The 26,653-nt window shown below is 37.9% G+C and overlaps 2 long non-coding RNA genes across 2 annotated transcripts in view; one reads left to right on the plus strand and one right to left on the minus strand.

The window, feature by feature from the left end:
* Positions 1-26,653, plus strand: part of LOC108519438 (uncharacterized) — a 180,266-nt gene that overhangs the window by 72,418 nt on the left and 81,195 nt on the right. The gene's annotated exons all lie outside the window — the stretch shown is intronic.
* LOC108519435 (uncharacterized) overlaps positions 1-26,653 on the minus strand; it is a 91,787-nt gene that overhangs the window by 48,584 nt on the left and 16,550 nt on the right. Inside the window, exons 2-5 of the long non-coding RNA XR_001882622.1 lie at positions 20,295-20,370; positions 18,731-18,900; positions 18,400-18,622; positions 3,041-3,201 (exon numbers count right to left, since the gene is read on the minus strand). This is a non-coding gene — a long non-coding RNA (uncharacterized LOC108519435). The remainder of the gene's footprint in view (positions 1-3,040; positions 3,202-18,399; positions 18,623-18,730; positions 18,901-20,294; positions 20,371-26,653) is intronic.

The raw sequence follows: 26,653 nt of genomic DNA on the forward strand, positions 1-26,653 counted from the left end.
ACATGTGTTTCTTTTTTTTTTTTTTTTTGAGACAGAGTCTTGCTCTGTCACCCAGGCTGGAGTGCAGTGGCCGGATCTCTGCTCACTACAAGCTCCGCCTCCCGGGTTTACACCATTCTCCTGCCTCAGCCTCCTGAGTAGCTGGGACTACAGGCGCCCGCCACCACGCCCGGCTAGTTTTTTTATATTTTTTAGTAGAGACGGGGTTTCACTGTGTTAACCAGGATGGTCTTGATCTCCTGACCTCGTGATCCGCCCGCCTTGGCCTCCCAAAGTGCTGGGATTACAGGCTTGAGCCACCGCGCCGGGCCACTTCTTTTTCTTAACTGACTATGCCAACTAAAACCTTCAGTGTATGTTAAATAGAGCTATTGACAGCAGACTTCTTTCCCTCATTTTTGACTTAAACAAGTTGATTAACTGTCTCCTTACTTGCAATGTTTTCAATGAAAAATTTGCCAGCTTTCTCTTTTTCTCTATACAAACTGTTTATTTTTTCATTTGATTACCTAAAATTATATCTGTTTTAAAAAATATGATATAATTATGATATTCCTTGCTTAGTTATCTTCGTTTTCTTATGCTTAGGGTTCACTGAGCTTCTTGGATTTATAACTTTATAACTTCTATCAAGTTTGTAAAATTTTCTGCCACTGTGTCACACACACACACACACACACACACACGCACATATAATTTTATGTTTATGTTTTCCCATGCCTCTCTTCTCCTTCAGGGATTCTAACTAAAGGCATTGTTAGACTGCTTTAAGTTGTCCAACTGCTTCTTGTTTCTCTGGTTATTTTTCCTTATTCTTGTTTCTCTGTACATTTTATTTTGGGAAGTTTCCATTGTTAAGCCTTCATATTCAAAGGTTATATTTTTTCTGCAATGTCTAATCTGCCATTAATTCCATCTAGTATATTGTATCTACAACATTGTAATTTCTGTTCCTGGAAGTTTGATTTGTTTCTTCAATGTATTTTTTTATGTCTCTCTCTTTTTTTTTTTTTTTTTTTTTTTGTTTTTTGAGACAGAGTCTCACTCTGTTGCTCAGGCTGGAGTGCAGTGGCACGATCTCGGCTCACTGCAACCTCTGCCTCCTGGGTTCAAGCAATTCTCCTGTCTTAGCCTCCCCAGTAGATGTGACTACAGGTGCATGCCACCACGTCTGGCTAATCTTTGTATTTTCAGTAGAGATGGGATTTCACCATATGGGTCAGTCTGGTCTCAAACTTCTGACCTCAAATGATCCACCAGCCTCAGCCTCCCAAAGTGCTGTGATTACAGGCGTGAGCCACCATGCTCAGCCTATTTTATATGTCTCTACTTATATCATATTCAGTCTTTTTTCTAGCTTAAGAACATTTGGAATACAGTTGTCTGTTTTAATTTCATTGTCTACAAATTGTATCATCTGTGTCATTTCTGGTTACCTTTCCATTGACATTTCTTCTTATTGTGAGCCATAATTTACTGCTTCTTTGCACTTCTAGTAATTTTTTATTAGATGCAAGTCCTTGTGAGTTTTGCCTCTTTGGAACGCTGAATATTTTTTGTATTGCTAAAAATATTAACTCTTTTCTGCTATATGGTTACTTGGAAACAGTTTGATACTTCTGGGTTTTGCTTTTATGATTTGTTAGGAGAGGGCAGAGTAGCTTTTATTCCAGGTGTAAGTTTTTCTACTACTAAGGCAAGACCTTTTTAGTAGTCCAACTAATTTACTGTGAATTGTCAGGTCTCTACTCTGATTGTTGAAAACAGGTTCTATTCCTGCCTTTTGTGAGAGCTGGTCATTGTTCTTTCTAATTTTTTCAGATAGTTCTTTCTCTGACCTTGGGTAGTTTTATGGTGCTGATCAGTACTTAACTAAATACTTGAAGAGGATCCTGTAGAGATCTCTGGCCTTATCCCTGTGTAGTTTTCTTCTCTCTGGCTCTTTATCCTATTAACTCTCACCACCCTTGCTTCCACAGAATGCTGGCTCCATCTTTTTGGCTCACTGTGTATAATGGACTCTGCTTAAGTTCTCCACCCTTTAATGTAAATTATATGCTATTAGAGGAATTAAGCAATGGAAATTATAAGATTTCTCTCATTTTTTCTGTATCTTATAAATTACTGTCCTTTGTTGCCTAATGTCCAATAATTTGAAAGCCATTTTTATATGTTTTGTCCGTTTTATAAATTGTTTTTGTTTGGAGATAATAGTTCCTGATAATCTATCTTGACCAGAAATTTAAGTTTCACATTATTGATTATTGCTGTTTTAACTGCCCACCTTAACATAAAGGCTTTTGTTAAGAGGAAGAAGAGATGTGAATAGATCTAAGGAAGAGGAGAACCTTACAGAGGAAGTGAAAAAGGCAAAGACCTGGGCTAAGAATAAGCTTTTACATTTAAAGAATAGCAAGAGGACTGATGTTGAAGAGGCCCAAGCCAGAGTGAATGAGGGGAGAGAATGACGAGAGAGATTTTCATAGAGTTAAGAAGAAGGCAGGTGATATACAACTGTCTCAGAACTTAGAGTACTTTTATTCTTATTATTCCATATTATGGTTCTGATCAGGAGAGTGAACTGTTTGTATATACATTTTTAAAAGATGACCTTAAATTTTATTTGGAAAATTGACTTTAGGAAGAAATCATTGAAATAGAGAAGTTAATTCAGGAATTATAATAATCTAGAAGAGGGAAGATGGTAGATTAATGTGTTAACAGGTAGAAAGGGTGAGTAGTGGTCAAATTCACAACGTGATTTAAAGATAGAGATCACAATAGTTTCCGTGAATTGGAAGTCAACCATGAGAAAAATAGATAAAGCAACTCCTGGGTTTTGGGCTGATGCTATGCTGTTTCATTTGTTCAAATGCAGATTAGAAGAGAAGTCATTTTGAAAGCGAAATAAGGCAAGAGTTTAATTTTGGGCATGTTCAGTTTTAAATTACAATTACACATTGAAGTAGAAATTTAAGTAGCCACTTGGAAAGGCTAGTCTTCTACAAATTAATCTTATGTTGTAGCAGTGAAAACTCACCTCATCCAGCAAGTTGTTCATGACTTCTTCCTCTCTCTAGTATTTGCCATGTCTCCTCAGAAGTTTTCACTGGGATTTAGTCTCCGGACGCAAGGCACACTATAATTCTCCACCATACTCCTCTCTGCAATTCATTATGTAGTTCCCAGTTCTTTTATCCTCTAAGAAAAATTCCTCATATTAACTATTTTAAAATAAGTTCTTTTAAGGGATTATATAGTCAGCATCATTATTTTCAGGTAATAAAATTACACAACCACTTCCACCAAAACTCTAAGTACTGAAATGAGGCTTTATGGTAAGAAGGAAAATTTGATTTCTTTATGGAAATCCTTAGAATCCCAGAAACAAAGAGGGAAACAAGCAGTGTCCGCTCAGTGTGATGTTCACAGTTTTCTTCATATTATTTGCCTCTTATTTCTTCATGACTTTGAAGTTAAGTAAAACTTTATTTGACAAACTGAGTAATTCAAGTGTGGGGTTCTACGCTACCCTCTTTATATCACTGTACTAGATATTTTACAAGTTAAAACAAAGAGCTTAATACTTAAGAAATATTTTAAAATTCTGGAAAACAATGAGAATGAAGAATTTGTTGCTGCCCAGTCCTGGTGAGAGACTTGAATATTAATCAAATATTAATAATAGCAATAATAATTGTATTCCACATAGTGCTATTTTGTGTCTTTCTATCATATTCACACCAGTGAGCACATTCTATCATTCTAAAACAAATGGTCTAATTTTTTGGATATTCTCATCTTATATTCTCCATTAAAATGCACTAAAATAATATTGCCTATCACTTGCTAGTCTTAAACTGAGAAAAAAGGAAATGTTTACCCCAAAGTAGTATAACTGTAAGAACCTGCAGCTGAATTCAGATTAAAAATCATAATTCCAGGCTAAGTCTAAATAAGTTGTTAAAGAGTTAAAATATACACGTCATAAGGTGAATTAGTTTGACATGATTTGGTAACATGATGTGGGCATCCAGATGGCTCATAAAAATGTTTCTTTATTTATGTGGCCAGTGTTATGCAGCAGAAAGTTAGTTTGCTATCTGAAGTGTCAGTTCCTGCAATTCAGGCAATATTTTCCCTGATTATATTTTGCCCACTTCTGTACCCACTAACCTTCTCACTTTCATTCCCAGTCCCAATTCAATCCATGCTTCAGTAGAGAATGTGAGCAGCTTCAGTTCTTTTTTTGCTTCATTGTGTATTTGAAGTGGATTGAGTTGGGAGACTAATTATTAAACTGCTCTGCCTGTTGGCATCAAAAGGAGCTTATGTTTGTATTGGTCTGATTAGAGACTTGTTTTCTTATTCTCGGGTGAACTAAGGATATTTATTTCCTCTAAGTGAGTGGTACTTAACACAAAAACACCGAGCTGATAAGAATTAAAGAAAAGAAACTTTTAACACTGTTTCTCATCCTCTATAAATCCAGTGGTTGGAAAGAGGTAGATTTTTCATCCAAAGTAAAGGATTTTAGTTTCTCGTGCTCCAGAATATCAATATGGCCTTATATGCTGCTGCTAACAAAGGGGCATGCTTCAGGAAGCCCGTGCCCATGACGAGCTAGACTTCTAAGTTTCTTCCACATCTTTAGAAAACACCATAGCATCATTGTGGATCTAACCATGACTTTTAATGGCCATATGCTTCGATACTCTATTTAAACCTGCACTACCTTCAACTTGGCCAGCTCCTCTTTTAATCTGCTCATCTTGCTTTGAGTATAGAGCTGTGTTACTCTTATTCAAAGAAACACTCTAAAATATAGCATGTGATGGACATTGTGATTAGTTCCCAGCACCCATTTCACCCATGCCAATGATTCACCTATCCAGAAAAATGTTCATGTGACACAATTCTGATCATGGAGGAAAGTCACTTGGGTGGGGATTAGTCTGGTGAAAGTCTCCCCACTCCCAAGAAAGATGAAGAAAGACCACTCTACCCCTTGCTATGGACGTTGACCTCTCTAAACATAATTCTGTAAGGGCTGTAGCCATCTTGCCACACAGGTTGAAGATGCGACCTCTCATGTTGACTAAAAATATAGAAACAATCAACGTCTTTAATGATCTTCCCTGTTGGGCCCCAGATTACAGTGTTTTGGAGTTCAATATCTGTGGTATTCCAGTTAGATGAAACTTTTTTTTTTTTTTCTTATGATGGAGTCTCGCCCTATCACCCAGGCTGGAGTGCAATGGCACGATCTCAGCTCACTGCAACCTCTATCTCCTAGGTTCAAACAATTCTCCTGCCTCAGCCTCCAAAGTATCTGGGGTTACAGGCACCTGCCACCATGCCCAGCTAATTTTTGTATTTTTAATAGAGGCAGGATTTCACCTTGTTGGCCAGGCTGGTTTCGAACTGCTGACCTTGTGATCTGCCTGCCTCGGCCTCCTAAAGTGCTGGGATTACAGGTGTGAGCCACTGTGCCCAGCCTAGATGATACTTTTAAAATTATTTTCTGTCATTTTAAAGTGAGATTTTAATGGATATGGACAAATTAATCCTGACACATGATATGAAGGGTTTTAATTAATGCCACTGTCCATGACAAATCCTCTCATAATAAAGTCAAGAGTTTTTAATAGATGACTTAGTAGACAACATCAGTATGAAGAAAAGCTGTTCTTCCTCATAATATACGAAGGGTTATCAATTTCTAAAATTAATTCTTTATTTGCCTGACCTCCATGTAGCTTTTCCCCATAATGCCAATAGCTATATTCTTCTGAAAGTGAGAGTCTGTATCTTTAGATTGGAATGAACAAAGAGTTATCAAACTGAATATTCATCATGCACTAATCTCACCTTTTTTCTGATTTTGAAAGTAACAGTAAGAATAAATAAAATGATATCATGACATTTTATTAACGGATTTGGTCTCCAAAAGTTGTTGAATAAACTGAAGAAAAGGCTGTAAAAAAGGAATTTAGATCAATTCCTTGGTGTCTAACACTTTTCTGAGTGCAGCTGCTCTTGTATCTGCCTGAGCTTGCTGGGGCTCTGGGGAACCCTGCTGAAAACCTACTTACCAAAATAGAAATTAGGACATTGTAATCATCCTCAGGATCAAAATGCGGAAAAGGAAATAGTTGGAAATGGGAAGTTTTAAGCCTTTCTTATTTTACTTTCTAACAGATAATTTTGGCATTTTTGTTTTAATGGATATAGTTATTAATAGAAATATAAGTATGCCTTCTTATGAAACAGTGCATTACATTTCTTAACAAAGATATAATATCCTATGTAAAACATTTGCTATATTCCCTGTCTATTAATCTGAGACATTATATCATACACTATGAAATTTATATCTTGAGATGGCATATGTTATATCACATGATGTTATATGGTATATCATTTATGGTACCTCATTAGGGTGAGAAAACTGAGTTCACATTATTTTTCTCTGTTATATGAGGAAAGCCCTCTTGTGAATCTCATTTCTCTATCTCCAAAGGAAGGGTAATATTTGACTTACCTTATAGAGCTGTTGAAAGAATCACATAAGGTACTATAAGAATAAAACCACTTTGTACGTTTTAAAACTAAAATGCAGTTATGTTTCTAGCACAATGCCAAGTTTGACTGAAACATAAACATTCTATTTAATGCATAAAATAAATATGATATCTATTTTATAAATGGAGCATTGTATGTGAAATAAACATCATATAGTAACCAGAAGTGATACAGAAGAGTGACTAGCTACAGTGGCCAAGGGAGCACTTATGTCATCCATCCGCCAGCCCCAGGTAGTGCAGCTCAAAGCTCTGGGAGAGACTTCTTCCTTGGGCTTGAAAAGAGGAGAGGGGAGAGTAAAGAAAACTCTTGCAACTCTGAGACCAGCTTAGACACAGTAGGGTAGGACAACAGGCAGAGTCCCGAGCCTCCCATTCTAGGCCCTAGTTCCCAGATGGATGACATTTCCAGACACACCCTGGGCCAGAAGGGAACCCACTTCCTTGAAGGGAAGGACACAGTTTTGGCAGGATGCATCATTTGCTCATTAAAGAACCCTTAGGTCTTGAACAAACATCAACAGTAGCCAGGCAGTGCTTGCCACAGGGCTTGGGTAAGACTGAGTGCCATGTTCATTTCATGTCTGACCAAGCACAGTTCCAGTGATTGTGGCACAGGAGTGCTTGTGTTACTCTTTACTCCAGTTCAAGGCAGCTCAGCATGGAGAGAAACACTCCACTTCTCTGGGGGAAATTAAGAGAAGAGAACAAGAGTCTCTTCTTGGTAATCCAAATAATTCTCTCAGATCATACCCAAGACCACCAAGGCAGAATACTGCAAGTGTCACAGCATTATTGGTCTTGGGATACCCCGATGCAGATATGACTTACCCAGATGCAGATATGAGTTACGCAGATAACAACACCCAGGTAACCTCAAATACCTGGAAAGCCATCTCAAGAAGGAAGGGTAAAAACAAGCCTAGACCATGAAGACTACAATAAATACCTGACGTTTTGGTGCCCAGACATCAACAAACATCCACAAACGTAAAGACCATCCAGGAAAACAGGACCTCATCAAACAAACTATACAAGGTGCCAGTGACCAATCACAAAGGTACAGAGATATGTGACTTTTCAGACAGAGAATTCAAAATATCTATGTTGAGGAAGCTCAACAAAATTCAAGATAATGCAAAAAAGGAATTCAGAATCCTATCAGAGAAATTTACCAAAGACATAGAAATAATTATTTTTAAATCAAGCAGAAATTCTGGAATTGAACAACTAAATTGACATACTGAAGAATGTACCAGGGTCTTTCAATAACAGAATTGATAAGGGAGAAGAAAGAATTAGTGAGCTTGAAAATAGGCTAACTGAAAATATACAGCCAGAGGAAACAAAAAAAATTAAGCAGGCTTATAAGATCTAGAAAATAGCTTCAAAAGGCAAATCTAAAGAGTCTTGAAGAGGAGATATCTGTATCTCTCTCTCTATATATATATATACACACATATATATACATACATATATTACATTTATGGTATATTCCATAATATATATATATATATATATATCATATATATATCACATTTTATAAAGCTACAAAGAAAAACCTAGGCATTGCTATTTATAATTATGTAAAAGGGAAAGGACTCTCATATATTGAAGAGATATTCCCTCACTTCCCATGTGTATTGTAGGCACTATTCACAGTAGCCAAGAAGGATTCGGGGGAGCAATCTAAGGTTGTCTTCCAACAGATGAATGGATGAAGAAAATATTTAGAAAATTCCTAATCTTGGGAAAGAATAAACATACTTAGGACAAACTTAAAATGAAATAAGTTACAGGCGGTTATTATGTAAGAAGGAAAAAAAAAAAAAAAGATGTGAATGATCCTGATCAGTTGTCCATGTGTATAGGAAACCCAATTGGTAAGCATGGCACTGACTGTTGTAAACGGACAACATTATGTTAGTTAAAATAAGAGCCAGGAACAGAAAGGAGAAAAGCGCTACAGTGTTTATTATGGTTTTCCTAATTTGTGGTGCTAAATCTCAAGAGCTGAACTCATATTAGACACAATGGATGGTTGCCCATTAGGGGTGGGAAGAGTGGTTGGCACGGGAGAGCGTTGGTGAGTTGAGTTAGTGATGTATGTGTGTATGATAATACAGCACTTCCCAAAGGGCTACTTGATGTAGTAGCACAACAGATGATTACAGTCAACAGTAATTTATTGTAATTTAAAAAACTAAAAGAGTATAATTTAGATGGAGAGAGGACTGGTATAATTAGATTATTATAGCACAAAAAATTATAATATTTGAAAGTGATGAATACTTATTCTGATGTGATTATTATGCCCACTGTATACCTGTCTTCACAATATTCTCTACGTACTCCATAAATATATGCACCTACTATGTATGGCGTGAAATAGGGAAAAAAAGAAATGGATGCAAGGGAGAGGAGGTAATTTACTCAGTCTATGAATATAGTAGAGAAAGGGTCATCACAGACTGAACTGGCCTTTGAGCTGAATTTTAGGAAGGCAACTGGAAAAAAGAAAAAAAAAAAAAAACCAAGTGTAACTTTTCTTCTTTGAAAGCACAGGGGGAAACTGGTAAAAAAAAAAAAAAAAAAAAAAAAAAACGTAGCAAAGAAAATTCAATGTGCAGAAAACCATGATTAAGTTGGAGTGACCAAAATCCAGCAGTGTTGGGGGTTGGTTGGTGCAGTGGGGATGAGGGTCAAGTTTAATGTAGATTGCGATGAAACATAAATCTAGATGGGACCAAACCAGAAGGTCTATATGTGTGCTGATAAAGGATTGAGCCTCTCCTGTAGGCCTGGTTGTTCATTGGAATGACCCATGGGACATTGGACATTATTATTTACCTCACCTCAGGCCTTTTGAATAAAAATCTTGGCTCTGGTATGGACTGAACGGTGACACTTGGAACTACAACTATACAAGTAACGTATCAGTCAGGCGTCAGAACCACTTATCTGGATGAGAGAAAGCCACTGATGATTTTGAACAGGAAAATAACAGGGTCAGATTTACATTTTAAAAAATCACACAAGCAGCTGTGTGGACATCAAGGGAAGGGAAATGCAACCTAAGGAATATAATTTAAGGCATGGCAAAAACCCAGGAGCCAGACAAAAAGAAGAAGCAGGCAGGCAGAGTCAAGGAGCCCAAGGTGGTAAGGGAGGGAGCCAAAGGAGAGAGGAAGGAATGAGGTTAGTGGTGTGACAGCATTCAAGACAAGGAGGACTCTGTGGTCAATAAAAAGAAGGTGGCTTTTCCCTAGAAAAACATGGGAAGTGGTTGAAAATCTTAAGCAGGACAGTAAGGTGATCCATAGCTGGGAAATCATATTTGCCCTAATTGCAGGAAGTTTTATTAACAAGTGGCACTTTAGGAAAAAAAATTTTGGCTTGGGGGAATGTTTCCTTAGCATGGGTACCACTAGGTGAGAGCTAGAGTAACTGGTCTGTGACATCTTGATCAGAACCACAGTTTGTAAAGCATGTTAATTCAGATGACAGGGACAGAGGAGGCAGGAAGGTCTGATTTATAGGAATAAATAAATATATTGTTCCTATAAATACAGGAATATTATAGGCATAAATTATAATAAATTATAAATTCCTATTATAGGAATATAATTATATAATCCTATAATAAATAAATACACACACACACACACACACACACACACACACACATATATATATATATATTAAAGGCCAAGGCCCTGGTGTAGAGAAAAGGGGGGGACATCTCAAAACCAAAAAAATCAGCCAGTTTTTCACTTAGGGAAAATAAATAATGTCCTATGATCATTGAGTTCAGTCAAACAAATACAAAAACCTATGCTCTGTGAAGCAGTGCATTTTAGTTGCAACAACTATGTGCCTTGGATTTCTTATAAAAGTTCCAGTTTAAGTATTCAGCAATGTGGCCATGTGTCCCCCTATGTGTCCTGTGTTTTTTGGGGAAGGGTAGTTACTAATACCAGTTATGTTTCTGGTTTCATGTGGCCTGTGTATGTAATTTAATCTCCTAGTTTATTATACTGGACAGAAATGGATTTGCAATTAGGTAAGTCTGTATCTTTATCTCACAGTTTTCCACTGGACACTTGAACATGTTCCTTAAACTCTTAGAAACCTAGTCTCTACTTCTGACATCTGTTTATAAGCTCATTATAAGAATCAAAGGAGTTAAACGGTTATATACGAAAACAGTGCCAGATACATAGTAGAACTTTTGTAAAAGCCAGCTTCCTTTTTCTAACTGTCTTTCTTCATTTTCAAAATGAGAGACATAGGTAAGAAGGGTAAAACTGTCCAGCATGTGGTCCCCGAGCTGCTATCCTCTGTTTATGCCTTCATGTCAAACATTGTAATTGATCACCGCCCTCTTTGTTTTGAAACCAGAAGGAGCTTCAAAATTCTTTCCAATACACAACCTTGAACTGCTTCTACCAGGTGCATGGACGTGACATTTGAGATGAAACTCATTTGTCATCCCTGGAGTGGATACTCTCTAAGGTTTCAGCTGTAACAATCCAAGCCCATAACAAATGGAGCCTAATTTCCAAATGTACAAAATGAATGGAAGGTATATTTTTAAAAACTAAGAAGATGTAAGGAACAACATATAGGATATATCTTGTATAGGATATATGAAGATATAGGATATATCTTGTATAGGATATATCAAGATATAGGATATAGGATAAAATAGCCTGGCAATTGAGCCTTTTGGGAAGTCCTGAGAGGGGAGATGACATTGGAAGTGGTCTTTGTGATGAGAATAATTATGCCCCCCACAAAGATGTCCATATTTTAATTCCTGGAACATGTGAACATACTACTTTACATGGAAAACTAATTTTTCAGTTGTTATTAAGGCTTTTAAGATGGGAAGGTTAGCCTCAATTATCCAGGTTGGCTCAATACATTAACAAAGATCCTTCTAAAGAGAGAGAGGGGCAGGAGATTGAGAGTCAGAGGAGATGGGAGCATGGAAGCCAAGGTCAGAGTGAGGCCCCACAGCAAGGAATGCAGGAAACCAGTTGCTGAGAAAGGTGAGGAGCTGACTCTCCCCTAGAGCCCCCAGAAGAAATGCAGCCCTGAGGGTACCTTGGTTTTATCCTCATAAAACACATTTTGGGACTTCTGACTTTCAGAACTATAAACTAAAACATTTATGTTGTTTTAAGCCACTAAGTTTGTGGTATTTTGCTACAGCAACAATGGGGAACTAATATAGGCCTTGAAAGAAGGATTTGGAGTGATAATAAAGAGGGACAATTTGGGTGAGTGGTAAATGATGAGCAGAGGCCTAAATGTGAAAAGAAGCCAAGTATGTGGTGGGGAGGTCCCACCCATTGGCTACATGGAAGAGGTGAGATAGGCTGAAGACAAGAAGGACCGCAGCTGAGGAGTTAGACTAGTCTGATAAGCCTGCTGAATAACTTTGGGCCAGTTATTTAACTTCTCTAGCACTACAGTGTTTCATATCTATAAAAATAAGTATGACAATACTGCCTGTTTCACAAGTTTAAATGATATAATAGATACACAGTTTCTGTTACTGAATAAGTGCTCCATAATGGAAGCTGCTATTTTCATGAATAAAAAAATAAAGTTGAATTGCCAGCTTACTAGATAGTAGGAAACTCTGAAGAACCTCTGAGGAATAGGATAAAATTAATAAAGTTTTTTCTCTAGCTATTGAGTGGCCACTGGAAGATCTTGACCAAGAAAGTATTAATAACTTACAAACAAAAACATGCTCTTGTGGTGAATTAATGTGGCAAAGAAAAAAGAAAAAAAACATTTACCTAAGGGAAAGGTTGAGGGAAGGAGGTTGATCTTCACATTGACACAAGAAAAGCTGGGCTTTTATTGCTCAAGCATGCCAGCTGACTCTAATGGCTTACTAAAGGGGAAGAATGTGGTAATGAACACATTACTAGCCTGGGAGTTGGGAACAAAAGTTCTTACTCTGGATGGGTTAGCCACTCATTGCAACATTGAGCAAACCCCTTGCGGTGTATGATCTTGAGTCCCCGAGTGGTGAACTCAAATAGTCCTTGTGACTCATCGTTTGCTGAGGCTGTGCTATTTCAGAATCATACTTTTCTTGGACTAATCTTTGTGTGCCTGAGGTCAGACGAGTTTTCTTGAGAAAACTGCAAGGATGCAAGAGCACTCCTGAAAAGAAAATCAGTTCTAATTGCTATGAATTTCAGTGACTATTTAAGCCTGACACTAACCAAATAATTAGATCTTTTATGAGGATGTGAAGACTACCTTCTGGACATTAAAAAGGTATAAATCAACATGTAAATATTGTGTTTTGTATGCAATTAGATATTTGCTCTCTATGCTAAGCATCTCCTGTGTGGCATCTATTGGTCAGGGCATTTTGCTTAAATCAAGCCAGGAAAAAAGAATATTTTTTCCCCATGCTTTGATGTTCAAACAGGATTTTACAGAAATATATCCAAATTATAAATATGTCTCCTACTCATGAAACTGGCATACTTGTTAAAAATATGGAATTATTCTCATCAGGGAGAAAAGCTCCAATAAAATTGTCCAAATACTATGTGAAAATCAACAAAAGATAAAAGACATTAAATAGTTTTGGTCAGAAAATTTCCAATACTAAGTGGAAACAGGATGCCTTCTGCCTTCGCCAGTGACCCTGGGGGCTAACCTACCCTTTGGAACAGAGGGAAATGCTGATGATAATATGAAGGAGAGAAGTGTTTTCATCAATAATCAAGAGTCAATAGTTAGGACACCCTTGATGCTAAAGAAAAGCTATCAAAAAATTGTTTTTTGAAACAGACTCTTGCTCTGTTCCCCAGGCTGGAATGCAGTGGCGTGAGTACAGCTTGACCCCCTGGGCCCAAGTGCTCCTACCAACTCAGGCTTTCAAGTAGCTGAAACTACAGGCACACAACACCAGGCCCAGGTACTTTTTAGAACATTTTTTGTAGAGATGGAGTCTCGCTATGTTGCCCAGTTTGGTCTCAAACTCCTGAGCTCAAGCGATGCTCCTGCCTTGGCTTCCCAAAGTTCTGGGATTACAAGCATGAGCCACTGCGCCTGGCCAGAAAGCTATTTAAATTCCTGTTTACAGAAAAGTACATGAATAAAAATACAACAAGGAACAGGGAACACTCATAAGTGTTATTTACATTGCCCAAATGTCACTGAATCCTCTAACATCCTGAGACCCCCTTGATTTGGTATCTAAATAAAAGAACTCCAGACTCCCACTGCACAAAATGTAAGAAGTCCAGTGCCTTGTCAGGTTTTTGATAACTCCTGGGGTAGGGGAGGGGGTAGCTTGTTTACTGCCCCAAGTGTTATTTTAGCTTCTAGCTCAGTTCTTGATTTCTCTCAGACTGACCCTGCCACCCTGTCATGATTGAGAGCCGCTCCAACTCTCTGGTCTGCTTTGCTCCAAAACTTGAGTACATTGTCCATCTTTCACACTATATTTTCTCATTGTTAGTCACCTGAGTTGTCAAAGCAGAGTTTAATTGAAGATCAAGGAAAACAAAGTAGAATTACAGAATTAATCAGAAAACACCTGAACATTGAACATAACATCTGCATGAAATTAGTTTGCCAATTATCACTCTCTGTAGACTAGACCTTCTCACTGCATGGCCTTTACCTTCTCTCAGGAAGCACTCCTCCAGAACTTCTCTTTTCTGAATATGCAGAAACATCGTTTCCATTATGCATCCCTCTGAACATAAAAGATAAAGTTCCTAACACTTCATTATGTACAGTCATTTAAGTCCTCTAGCCAAGATTTCAGGAAATGCTTTTATCCAATAAACATGCCCAAGTAATGACTTCAGAAACCAAAGTGCCACCTAATCTGAGGCTCCATCCTTAGTGCAAAACAACCAGCAGCTTGGAGTTAGGTATTTCAGCATGAGTTCACCTGCATCTGTGTGTGTGAGTGTGGGGGGGCTGCAGGAAGGGGCTAGGATTGGGAGGTATAGAATCTCTTTTCTGTACCAGAACAAACCCCATGTGTGCCAGGTTTTGTTTTTGTTGCTGTTGTCCTTGTTGTTGTTGCTCTCATCATCCTCCTTCATCTTTCTCTTCCCCTTCCTTTTCTTCCTCCTTCCTCTACTTTTTCTTTTCTTCTTCCTTTTCTTATGCTTGCTCTTCTTCTCCCTTTCTTATAACCTTTTTCCACCTCCTGTTCTTCTTACATAATTTTTTTGGAATATTAACTCTAAAATGGATTCATAATTTATTCCACCAGAGAAAATCCAGAATCTCTAGTTTGTCTTTCAAATCTCTATTAATGAGCCCAGCCTACCTGATTTCCCATTTGACTCCTTTGAATAGCCTTCGTTTCAGCAAACTTGAATCATCTACAGATCCCTGACTGCTCTCCCCAGCTGAGGTGCTGCTCCTTGCATTTGTTTGTTTGTTTGTTTTTTTGAGACGGAGTCTGGCTGTTGTCACCCAGGCTGGAGTGTAGTGGCGCAACATTGGCTAGCTCCAACCTTCGCCTCCCGGGTTCAAGAGATTCTCCTGCCTCAGCCTCCCAAGTAGCTGGGTTTACAGGTGTCTGCTACCATGCCCATGCCCAGCTAATTTTTGTATTTTTAGTAGAGACAGGGTTTCACCATGTTGGTCAGGCTGGTCTTGAACTCCTGACCTCTGGTGATCCGCCCGCCTCGGCCTCCCAAAGTGCTGGGATTACAGGCGTGAGTCACCATTTTTATCAATCCTATATTTCCAAGCCCAGCCCACACTCAAAGATTCATTTCAGCATCACATTTCTCATTACTCAAGTGTAGATAATTTTCTTACCTTGACTGCCTTTCAGGGCTCCCAAGAGGATCCACCTCATAGATAATAGACGGCACATACCTTCAATCCGCTTTCCAATTCGACTACTATGAGTCAGATTACAGAGTCAGAAAGACCTGTAATTCAGTTCCAGCCCTGCTACTTCCTAGTGTGTGCTTGTTTGTTTGTTTGCTTTTACCTTGGAAAGATTAGTTTGCCTCTGTGTGCCTATTTTTGTCATCTGTTAATGGGGATTAAAATAGTACCTACCTCAAGGGTTACCAGGAGAATAAAATGAAGGAATGTGAACACATTGTTTGGCACAGTGCCTGGCACATAGCAACAGCTCCATAAACATTAACTATGTGGTATTATTATCTAACATTGAATGAGATTCCATGATTTCAAAACACATTTCCAGGTTATTAAATAAAAACATCTAATCTACCCTGTGAAATGGCTAGAATAAATTTCTAATGCCTATTTTATGGATGAGGAAACAGTCTTAGAGACAAAGATCAACTTTACTGGACTTTAGCAACAAATAAAACTTAAGATAACTGCCACCATTGTTTTGGCTTTTACCCTGAATTTAGTTACAGATAAATTACATTCACCTGGGCAGGATCTTCAGTCTTTAAGGAGTTTATAGGAGTGTCCTAGAAATAGAAAATAGTAGGGCTCTATCGCCACTGTTCAGGAGACTGAAATAGGAGTGGAAGGAAGAAAGAATGGTTTTATCTCTGGTTGTAAATTCCCCAGGGGGAAAAATAATTGAAGAACTGTTTATGATAGAAAACTATAATGAGGAATAATGGAATGAAATTAAGGAAAGAGAAATAACAAGTTTATAATAAGGTTCCAGTATGAGGTATTCAAATTTAATTGTGTTTTTTAAGTAATGTCAGACTCACAGATGCTGTAGCGATGAAGACTGTATACAAATGGGTGCATAAATAAATGACTTTATAATCTACAGAATCACAGTGGTGTGCCTTATAAGCCAAGATGCCATTTTGCAACTGCACATTTAGAATTGGCATTGCAAATGCAAGAAAAAAAAAAAGCAAAACCTCCTATTGAGCAGAGAATGTGATTGTTTCCTATTTCTCATAACTTACTAAGAGGAATAAAAATATCCTCTCCTCCACACACACACACAACGGAAAATTACCCAGCCTTTTCAAATTATTAGGTTTGCATATGTTGTGATCCATTTTTGAGTTGAAGCATTACACACTAGGAGGTTAATTTATCCAACAGAATGTTATAATCAGGCATTTCAAATGCATTGCTCAGATCCCCAGAGACCTTAGGGGTGAAAGGAAAAAAAAGATATTCAAATTAATTTTTATGTCTCCCACACTGCTACAGAGACACAGCTAAAACTGTCATTCAGAACTAGTGCTGCAGGAAAAGTGGGAACTTGAAGAAGATCCCTGCTTTTCTGCTGTTGGCTTCTCTGTGGAATCAAATTATTTGGAGTTCTTTGTTTTAAAGTCATTATTTTTCATTAGACGAGCCGCTGCTGTTATTCAAAAGTTAATAGCAAGAATATATCTGGCTGACACAACAAATACAGCCATAGTTCTACAGTTATTAATGCCAGTAACAATTTGAGATACAATAAATGACTGTGCACTGTGGCATTTACCACTCACACAATAGCAGGGAACTGTGCTGACAGTCCATCTTCTGAAAAGAGAACATACACACACACACAGACACACACACATCCATATGTGTGTACACACACTGAACCCTTAATACTCTTGTGATGATGGCTACCAGATACATCACGGCAACTAAATGAAGTTTTATAAGTGTAGGATTTCAAAGCATGATTTATGATGCAAGGGAATAAATTGTGACACAAAGCATTTGTCTGGGAATTTGGAGGGCGTAAGGAAGAATTGGTAGTCATATTGTACTTCTCCAGATTGTAAGGACATATACAAATAACTCACTAAAATGCTTGCATGATTCTTTCAGCCCTTTTATTTTCAGCGGTAATTGTGTTACCAGTCACTGGTTCCAGGGCTTAAGTGATTTGATTCAAGGCTAGCCTTGGTCTCAGGCATCATAATCGGATTTTCCTTTTTCTTAGAGATTTACAAGGTGCATGGGCGTATTAAAGTCTTTATGTAGTTCTGCAGTGCATGGATATAACATATTTTCAACTTTTAACCTTTTCTTTTTGACTTCCTAATTAACATTGTATGTAACAGCATTTCATGAGTACTAGTTTGGAAACATGGTCTTAATTCCCCTCCTCCCTCATATATACAATCATACATGGAGAATTTTTATGATTTAATAGAAATTAGGTTGCTCCCCATATCCTTCCAATTGATGAGATTCAGATGCTCAAATTATTGGAGAACTGTGACCACTGAAGAACCCTTCTGCTATGCGTTTCTCCGCTGAATGATCAGCCTGGAGAGGACTAAAGGTTGCAAGATTCTCATGGGTCTTGTGGGTTTCAGTTCTTGTTCTGACTCAGTAATCTTCTATTGTCCAATTAATTTGCAAACTCCATCACTGTTGGGGCTATTTTTCTCCTCCACATAAGAGCCCTCCTATATCATAACAGGGACAACTAATATCCAAAATACAAAGCTTTTTGAGAACAGCAGTCATTCCTCTATCACCAGCACCTACCCCATGCTAGCCACAAAGTCAAGGCTTACTAATGATCGTGGCTAAATTAAATGAAACCACCAGAGCTTTTCATAAATCCATTAAGTCTGCTAGAATTTTGGCCAACGATTTTCAACGTTTGGAAGGCTTATGACTATACTTCTAACTCCTAATTGCTTCATGCCTATCATCAATAAGCATTTATTCAGCAACCATATGAACAGATGAGTGCTTCGCAGGGCAAGTTTAATTGACTTATTCTCTGCCCTTTCAGAGCAGACAGTTCTTAATTTCTTTTTCTGATAAGAGTACATATCTTCATTCAGTTAACAGAATGTGACAAATTGCTATTATAACTCTTACATACCTTTCATATTTAGCAGTTTGTCTCTTCTCCTATTGCATCAGGTTCCTAGGTAGATCAGTACGTATTCAATGCAGACTATGAACATTCGTAAGCTTGATTGTTCAAGGGATGGCCTAGCTGCTGTCATTTTCTGGTTAACTAAAGATCACTCTCCAGTCTGTCGTTCTGCCTTGTTTGACATTGAATGGTTCCCCAATTCATCATCCAGTGCATCAGTTCTGTGCTGTGTTACAGAGAGAGAATCATAGGCCCAGGATGTTAGGCCTGAAAAGATGTTAGATGTTGTTTAGTAGTGGTTGTGGTATCAATGGTAACACTTTCACTACCTTACCTTTGTATACATTTTTAAATGTAGGAAATATTTTCTCATATCATTTGATCCTTAGCATCACCTAGAAGGTGAAAGACAATAAATGCAAGGAGATGCTGATCTTCTCAATGTCACAAAACACCAGAACTTCTGCAGTCTTTGGACTGAGTCTTCCATTCTTTCTCTATTGTCTGAAGAAGGAGGTTGAAGAAGAAGAAAATAATAAGAAAAAAAAAAAGGGGAAAGAAAAGAGAGGAGAAAGATGAGGGGAAAAAGCGATGAGGAGAGAGAGGAGGGAGAGAAGAGAGGAGGAGTTAAAACAGAAAAAATGAAGGAAGATGAGTACTTGACTCAAAGTATGTGTTTAGCAAATATTTTTGAATGAATAATAGTAATTCTTGTATGCATATAAAAATCCTTTGTGTTTAAGTGTCCTCATATTTTTCTCTACCTCTAGTTGTTGTGAAGATTAAATAAATATATATTCAAAATACTGTGTGTATGTGTGTGTGTGTTTGTATATAATGTTTACAATAGCTCAATACATAGTAAATACTCAAATAATGTTAACCATTATTAAATTGATAGTATTTTACAGGTTAAAAAATTTTGAAAATAACATAATAATTAACCTTCAAGGTAACCCTTTGAGATCAGTGATTATATCTTCATTTTATAGATGAGTAAACTGAAACACTAAGTTTGAGTGACAATACCCAGCAGAAATACCTAGCTATTTACCCACCCCACAGCTGCCTCCTTCAACTAACCCACAAATGGAAGTGGAGACTTCACAGTATAAATGGATATGTCTGTGATATCATGGTTAATTTAGATGCAGGATATTAGGCTACATGCACCCCAACCTTAGGACACCGCCTGGATCCTGAGAAAATCTTATTTTATCTTTAATTGTCCTAATTGTTAGCTTGTTACTTGAGAACTGCCTCTTTCTCTTGATAAGAACGATTCAAAAGAAAAAAAAAAAGAGCTAGACAACTGGTATAGTTAATTGAGCTCTAGTTAACCAAGATTTTACTTTCCAATTATATTTTCATACTAGAACATTTATGAACACTCACTGTAAGACAGAGATAAATTGGGAAGGAGCAGGTAAACCAACCTGAGTTTTCACTGCATATGTAAGTCAAGTACTGGCTATAAAACACTTAATTCTGGAGCTCTGCCTTTTTCCTTTTCTATTTTGTTACTTACGAAGGATACAAATACATTTTCCCAAGTCACTTGGATTCTAACCCAAACTAATCCTCACCAAGAAGGAAGAAAACGAGATACAGCTCCCAGTGTCCATTTCAAGTGCAAGCTTAAATTATGCCACAGCAAATGACACATATTTTGCATTCTATCTTTGATGGATTGGTTACATGTATCATATTGAGAGTTGTCTCCTTTGCTTCAGTTAGTAAGCACTGCTCAAAGTATCAGCTGGCAATTTTCTCATTGGTTAAGATTTTTATTAAATCAAATGTTACGTGATCATGGTATCATTATAGGTAATTTGATAGTAGGAGGGCTGTGTTAAATTTTAACCCTACCGTTTACTTACTACATCTTTAGTACTTACCACATCTTTACCTCCTGGAAAGGTTGCTTAAATCTCTTGAGTCTCCAACCAAAAACTAGGATATTAATATTTAGCCCTGGAAATGATTGGGGAATGAAATTAGCTTTTCGTGTATTAATGATAATTTCTCAGTCTAAAACGATGTTATTTACAGTTAAGTTACATGAGTAGGTGTTGAATATTGACTAAGTATCTTTGATTGTGAAATGTTTGCAATGAGTTAACCCTAGTCCCTTGCTTTAAAAATCCTGAGACTGAACCGCCGTAGAGAACCTTGCTGCTGCCGAAGTCTAGAAATTTCAGATGCAGGGTCTGATAAAGGCAACGCTTTAAAGGATTTAGGGCAACTTCGTTTAACCTAGCAATAAGATTTAGACCAAGCTCTCCCAAGTTGGTCCTTAGACCTAACAACATCTCTGTCTTTGTCTCTCTTGTTAATTGTGTCCTGCTGGCCTGGACTAATACTACAAGGCAATTAGCTGTGTTAATTAAAAATACCAGCCAACAAGATGCTTAAGAATGTTGTTGCCAAAGGCAGCCTCCAGTTTTAAACAGCCAGATTGATTTAAGGGCTTTTAACCAACTGCTTTATAAATTTCATGACCAACAGCTTAGTGCTATGGAACAGCAAGTGAAGGTTGAAAGCCCAGTGGTTTGCAGGCTCCCTACCATATGAAGGAGCCACAGGAAGGAGAGTGAAAATGAATCTTAACAGCCTCAGGGCAGTGAGAGAGGTTTTGAGGGAAGACTGTTGAACAACCAAGAGAAATCAAGAGCGCTATTTCAGAGCTAGATGTAGATGGGTTAGCTTCTGTAACTTATGGTACTCAAAAGGGAACTTTGGAAGGTGCTGAAGCAGTAGAAGGCAGATTGGAAAATTTCAGTGGACCATTCTAGTTGTTGAAGACATAGAAATGAGGGCACTGCTTGGCAGTGAGGGTGTTTATTTACAGAAGCCAGGCTTGTGATCTATTGGAAAAGGAATAGATGATACAACTCTGTGGTTTTAGAGCTAGGGAAAATAACCTACTTCTGAAACCACCAGAGCAGCTGGCTAGTCCATATATTATCCCATGGCCCAGATGGTAGGCTATAGTGAGAGTCTCAACCATTAGCAATGCACATCCTGAAGCCTCTGGAAGCAGATGGTAAATCTGTGGTTCCAAATAATCCGTATAAAGCAGGACTACATCCAGTTAGTATATGACAAGGGAGCAGTACCTAGTCCCTTTCTTTCCAAATCCCCAGTAAGTCTAGACAGGGTGTCAAAACCCCAGCAGAGGCAGATTAGTAATACTCCTGAATGTTCTAGAACATATGCAACTTTCTTTTTGTGTACTGAAATTACAATCTATCTACATTTTTAACACTTGAGACACTTATTTCTTATGCTAATATAATATTCATCAGACTTCACTGGGCACCAGAAGCACCTGTAAAGTTTAATTACCTAGGCCTCCATACAGACCTATTGAATAAGACTCTCCAGAGGTAGTACCCAAGTATCTATATTTTAAGAAACACCACAGGTAATTTTATATTCACCTAAGGTTGAGAAGTATGGTACTTATAGGTTTTTAAAGGGTAGAAAGACTGCAGTGTATTGTGTCCATACATGAGCCTTGGGGTTCAACAATCTTAGCTTTTACACTTAAAAGTTGTGAGATTTGGGTAAGCTGCTTAGCCTTTTTAATCCTCAGATTCCCCAAATGAAAATGGGAATAATGATAGTAACTCCACATAGCACTAGTATGAAGATTATTAAATGAATTCATATGTGTTGAAAGCTTAGAACAGGGTCTGGCAGGTAGTAAGTACTAAAGAAGCGGGACTATGGTTGACTGATGTAGTATTTGGTCTTTGGTCCTTTTAGAGCACAGTCAAAAATGAAAACACCCCTAAGAGACGTAGGATGTTAAAAGAGCAGAATATAATAGTGGAAAGAATACAGGCAGACTCTGGGTTGTAACTACCACTCCATTACTCTCTCGTCTTAAGGAAGAAATTTGAACTCATGATCTTTAGTTTATTCATTGGCAAATTGGCATTATAAATTATGGGGTGACCCAAGTCCAGTTATGGTCTGATTTTGTGAGCCCCAACCTAAGAATGACATTTACATGTTTAAAGGGTTGTTGAAAACAAATACTAGATGTGGCCCACGAAGCCTAAAATATTCACTGTTTTTAAAGAACAAGTTTGCTGACCTCTACTAGAGCGGCATTTTCCAAACTTTAATATGCATGCAAATCGTTTGATGCCTTCTTTAAAATGCAGATTCTTATTCAGTAGATCCGGGGTTGGGCCTGAGACAGCATTTTAACAAGCCACTGAATGGTGCTGATGCTGCTTGCTTAGGGATCAATGATGCTGATGTTACCTGCTCATGTTCAGTAGCAACCCTGGATATTCAGCTTTAACTGGTAGTGGGTAGGGCCTGGGCTTTTCTTATATTTGTAAAGCTCATGAGCTGATTATAATGTGTGGCTAAGGCTTAGAGCATCTGATCCACTTTGGAGCCTGTCTGCAGAGTAAGTTCAATCAGCTGTCATCTTAGAAAACAGAATCAAGGGCCAGGCATAGTGACTCATGTTTGTAATCCCAGCACTTTGGGAGGTGGGAGTGGGCGGATCACTTGAGCCCAGGAGTTTGACACCAACCCTGAGCACATGGAGACACCTCATCTCTACAAAAAAAAAAAAAAAAGAAATACAAAATACAAAATATCTGGGTGTGGTGGCGAGGACCTATGGCCTCAGGTACTCAGGAGGCTGAAGTGGGAGGATCACTTGAGCCTGGGCAAGTTGAATGCACACATCACAAAGCCGTTTCTCAGATAGTTTGTTTCTAATTTTTGTCCTGGGATACTCTCTTTTTCACCATTCACCTGAATGAGCTCTGAAATGTCCATTTGCAAATGGTCAAAAACAGTGTTTGCAAATGGCTGAATCAACAGAAAAGTTGAACTCTCTGAGTTGAACACACACATCAAAAAGCAGTGAGCCATGATCGTGCCAGTGCATTCCAACTTGGGTAACAGACCAATATTTCATCTCAAAAAAAAAAAAAGAAAGAAAACAGAATCAAGTCTCTAGGAATGTGATTCAAAACAAGTGAGTTCTACTAAAGGAATAAAAGGAATGGCAAAGGAAAGGGGTCTGGTTGTTAATGGGCTGCACATAAAATGCTACTGTTTAGTTCTTGAATTTTTGTAGCTCAGAACATTTGCCTGGTTCCTTATCTGTTTGTTCCTTATTTTACCAGCCTTGCTTCTTCACTTGCTATTAAGTTAAATTAATTAATTTACTGATTAATTTGTGGATCCCTGTCTAGATTTTTGCCCTTGCTTTCCTGGACCTATAACGGTACCTGCATTGCGTTGTTTGTTATCTAACCCTGTAGAACTTGACTTCTGGTTCACCTGAATTGAGTAGCCATCAATACCTTCTGTTGGATTTAATTCATGACCCAAACCCCAGACTGAAAATATGGAATGATGGAACCTTAAGTATAAGAGCTAGAAAAGAATTCAAATACTATACTGTAGTAGAAGAATGTAAAACACTTTCTGCCACCATTTCTGTCCTGCTATCCCATTCTCCTTCTCCTAGAGCTATATGACATGATGACACAAACAAGAGAATATAACTAGCATTTAAGAATATAAACTGAAGGGTTGATCACTACCCCTCTAATATCAGTTAGAGGAATGAAAATATTGACAATGAAAATAAAAACCCACCTTCTGATTTTGTACCCAAGGAAAAACTAATAAGTCATCCCCGGTACTTCACAAATGTACATATTTGAAAAGGTTTCTCCGCTATAACTTGGGATTAGTAACCGAAAATTATTTAGAGAAGGTCTTCAGGCCTGCTGGCAGTTTTGCAGAAGTGAAACTATTCTGGGATTCTGTGATCTTAGGCATTTACTTATTTGGCTCTTCGATTGACTGAGTTAAGGGTGACATGAAACTTAATGTCATCACCTGAAGAACCTAAAAATAGTGACAAAGATCAGGCAAACAAAGCCATAACCTCTCACTGCGGTGCCTGGGAAGAAACAACATGATAGAGGTGACCTGTGGGCAGTATAAAAGAAGATGCCAGAGTGCTAGTAATAAGAAAAAAAAATTCAATTTGAGCTCCAAGCCTTGGAGCCTTGTTTCACCCAGCCACTGTCAGCTGTAGCAGTAACCACCGCATAGATCCAACCAGTGTTGCTGTGAAGCATGTGGATCAGTGGCCCATCCCATTCAAAGCTAGCTGTTGATTTATGGTTGACTAACACTTTATTTTACTGCCTAGAACTCCCTGCTATAGTACCTATTAAGTTATATATGCCACAAACGAAGTGAAAATTCCACTGAAAGTTATCATTTGTCATTGATTGTACTTTGTCATGATTCGACAAAGATAATGGTTTCTACCCACCAAGTGAGGGTTATTTTCTATAAATAGACCACTGCTCCCAGTCCAGTTATAGTATGCTCAAAAGCCATTCCAAAGTAACTTTGAACTATCAGTATGCTTTAGAATGGCTCTACTGTTGGCACAAGCACGATGTGATGTATTGTTAACACAAATGTGATGTATGCTTTATAATTAAAAAGAAAAAAAATAAGCCAGGCACAGGGGATCATGCCTGTAATCCCAGCATTTTGGGAGGCCGAGGTGGGCGGATCAGCTGAGGTCAGGAGTTCGAGGCCAGCCTGGCCAAAATGGTGAAACCTTGTCTCTACTAAAAATACAAAAATTAGCCAGGTGTGGTGGCGCATACCTGTAGTCCCAGCTACTCTGAAGGCTGAGACAGGAGAACTGCTTGAACTCGGAAGGCGGAGACTGCAGTGAGCCGAGATGGCACCACTGTACTCAGCCTGCGCAACAGAGAGAGGCTCTGTCTCAAAAAGAAAAAGAGAAAAAAACCAGTAAGTCCTCAAAAACAATGTTTGGCTTAGAGAATTTAAATTATGGCTTAGAAAAGAAAAAATATCAGGATTAAATTGGAAAAGCTCTAGTGTTCTGGTTATTGTTTTTGGATTTCTGTTTGTAATCCTGGTAATGTGGATGTCGCAAAAAATCTTTTCAGTAATTCCTAAATATTGTTTTATAGTCAGGCATAATTCACTGATAATTTTATAATTACATGTTTTTACAAAATCTAGTAATCACATGTGTGTTTGTGCTTGTGTCTGAAGTTAAGATTTTCCTTTAATGAATCATAAGAGATCAGAGAAGTCATGCATGCCTTCAAAGGTACAATAAACAGCATTAACACTTTTAAAAAAAATCACCTACTATAAAAATGTTAAGGTGCTGAGAATACACTCTTGTCCCTTCACATAAGATTTTTCATACTTAGTCTTTATGAATGTTAATATAAGGTCATAATGTGTACCTTCTTGCACTATATTGATGCTTAAAATGGAATTCCGTATTTCCTGGCTTGGAAAATACATCACATTTTAAATAATTTTAATCACACACAGTATATCCTATCATTGGGCTTTGTCTGGATCTGTCCTGAGTAGAATTTGGGGACATCAGCGCGGCCTAGTCAGTATCCATGGAGGTACTCCACATTCAGAAAGTTCACTGGCCAGCAACCCAGCACTCTGAGTGCTCCTCCAATCACTGGTAGTGGTGGGACAGGAGGCAATTTCAGCTGCCCAAAGGTGGGGCTGATAGAGGAGCAGAATGAGAGCACAGTGCTATACTTGATCAAGGCAAGGAGAAACAATGGACCTCTCATGTCAGCACATATATTTTTTGTCATTTAATATCTCTGTGCCTTAATTTTGTCATCTATAAAATAGGAATAGTGATAATGTCTCCCTTACAAGTATATTATGACAATTAATAAGTTAATATATGCCAAGTAATTGAAATACTACCTGGGGCACAGTAAGTGCTACCTAAGTGTTTAATGACTACTATTAAAACACTTGATTATTCATCACAATATGGGCTCTGGATAAATGATAGTTATCATCTTACTTTCTACAGTTACTTCTTTCTCCAGGATGAAATAAAGAAAACAACTTGAATAAGCCGGACATTAAATTTTCCATTCCCATCAACCCAACTGTCATTTGTACTAAGTCACACAATTAGTAAGTGATTGGAACAGAAACTTGAATCTAGATCTATCAAACTCTATAGCCTAAGACAAGACTACTCTTTCAAATTCTTGTCTCCCCTGCACTTTGATATTGACATAATGAACAAGCCATTCACAAGGAGAGCCAGATTAGTGCAAAAGCCCAGTTTAACACATACCACCTGAAGTTACCTGCAGCTTCAGTATTCATGATAAGAAGCTTGTTTCCATCATCCCAGTCGGTGAGAATGCTTTGAAAG

This window comes from Rhinopithecus bieti, unplaced genomic scaffold (assembly GCF_001698545.2).
Source record: "Rhinopithecus bieti isolate Rb0 unplaced genomic scaffold, ASM169854v2 scaffold_2350, whole genome shotgun sequence".
Taxonomy (NCBI): domain Eukaryota; kingdom Metazoa; phylum Chordata; class Mammalia; order Primates; family Cercopithecidae; genus Rhinopithecus; species Rhinopithecus bieti.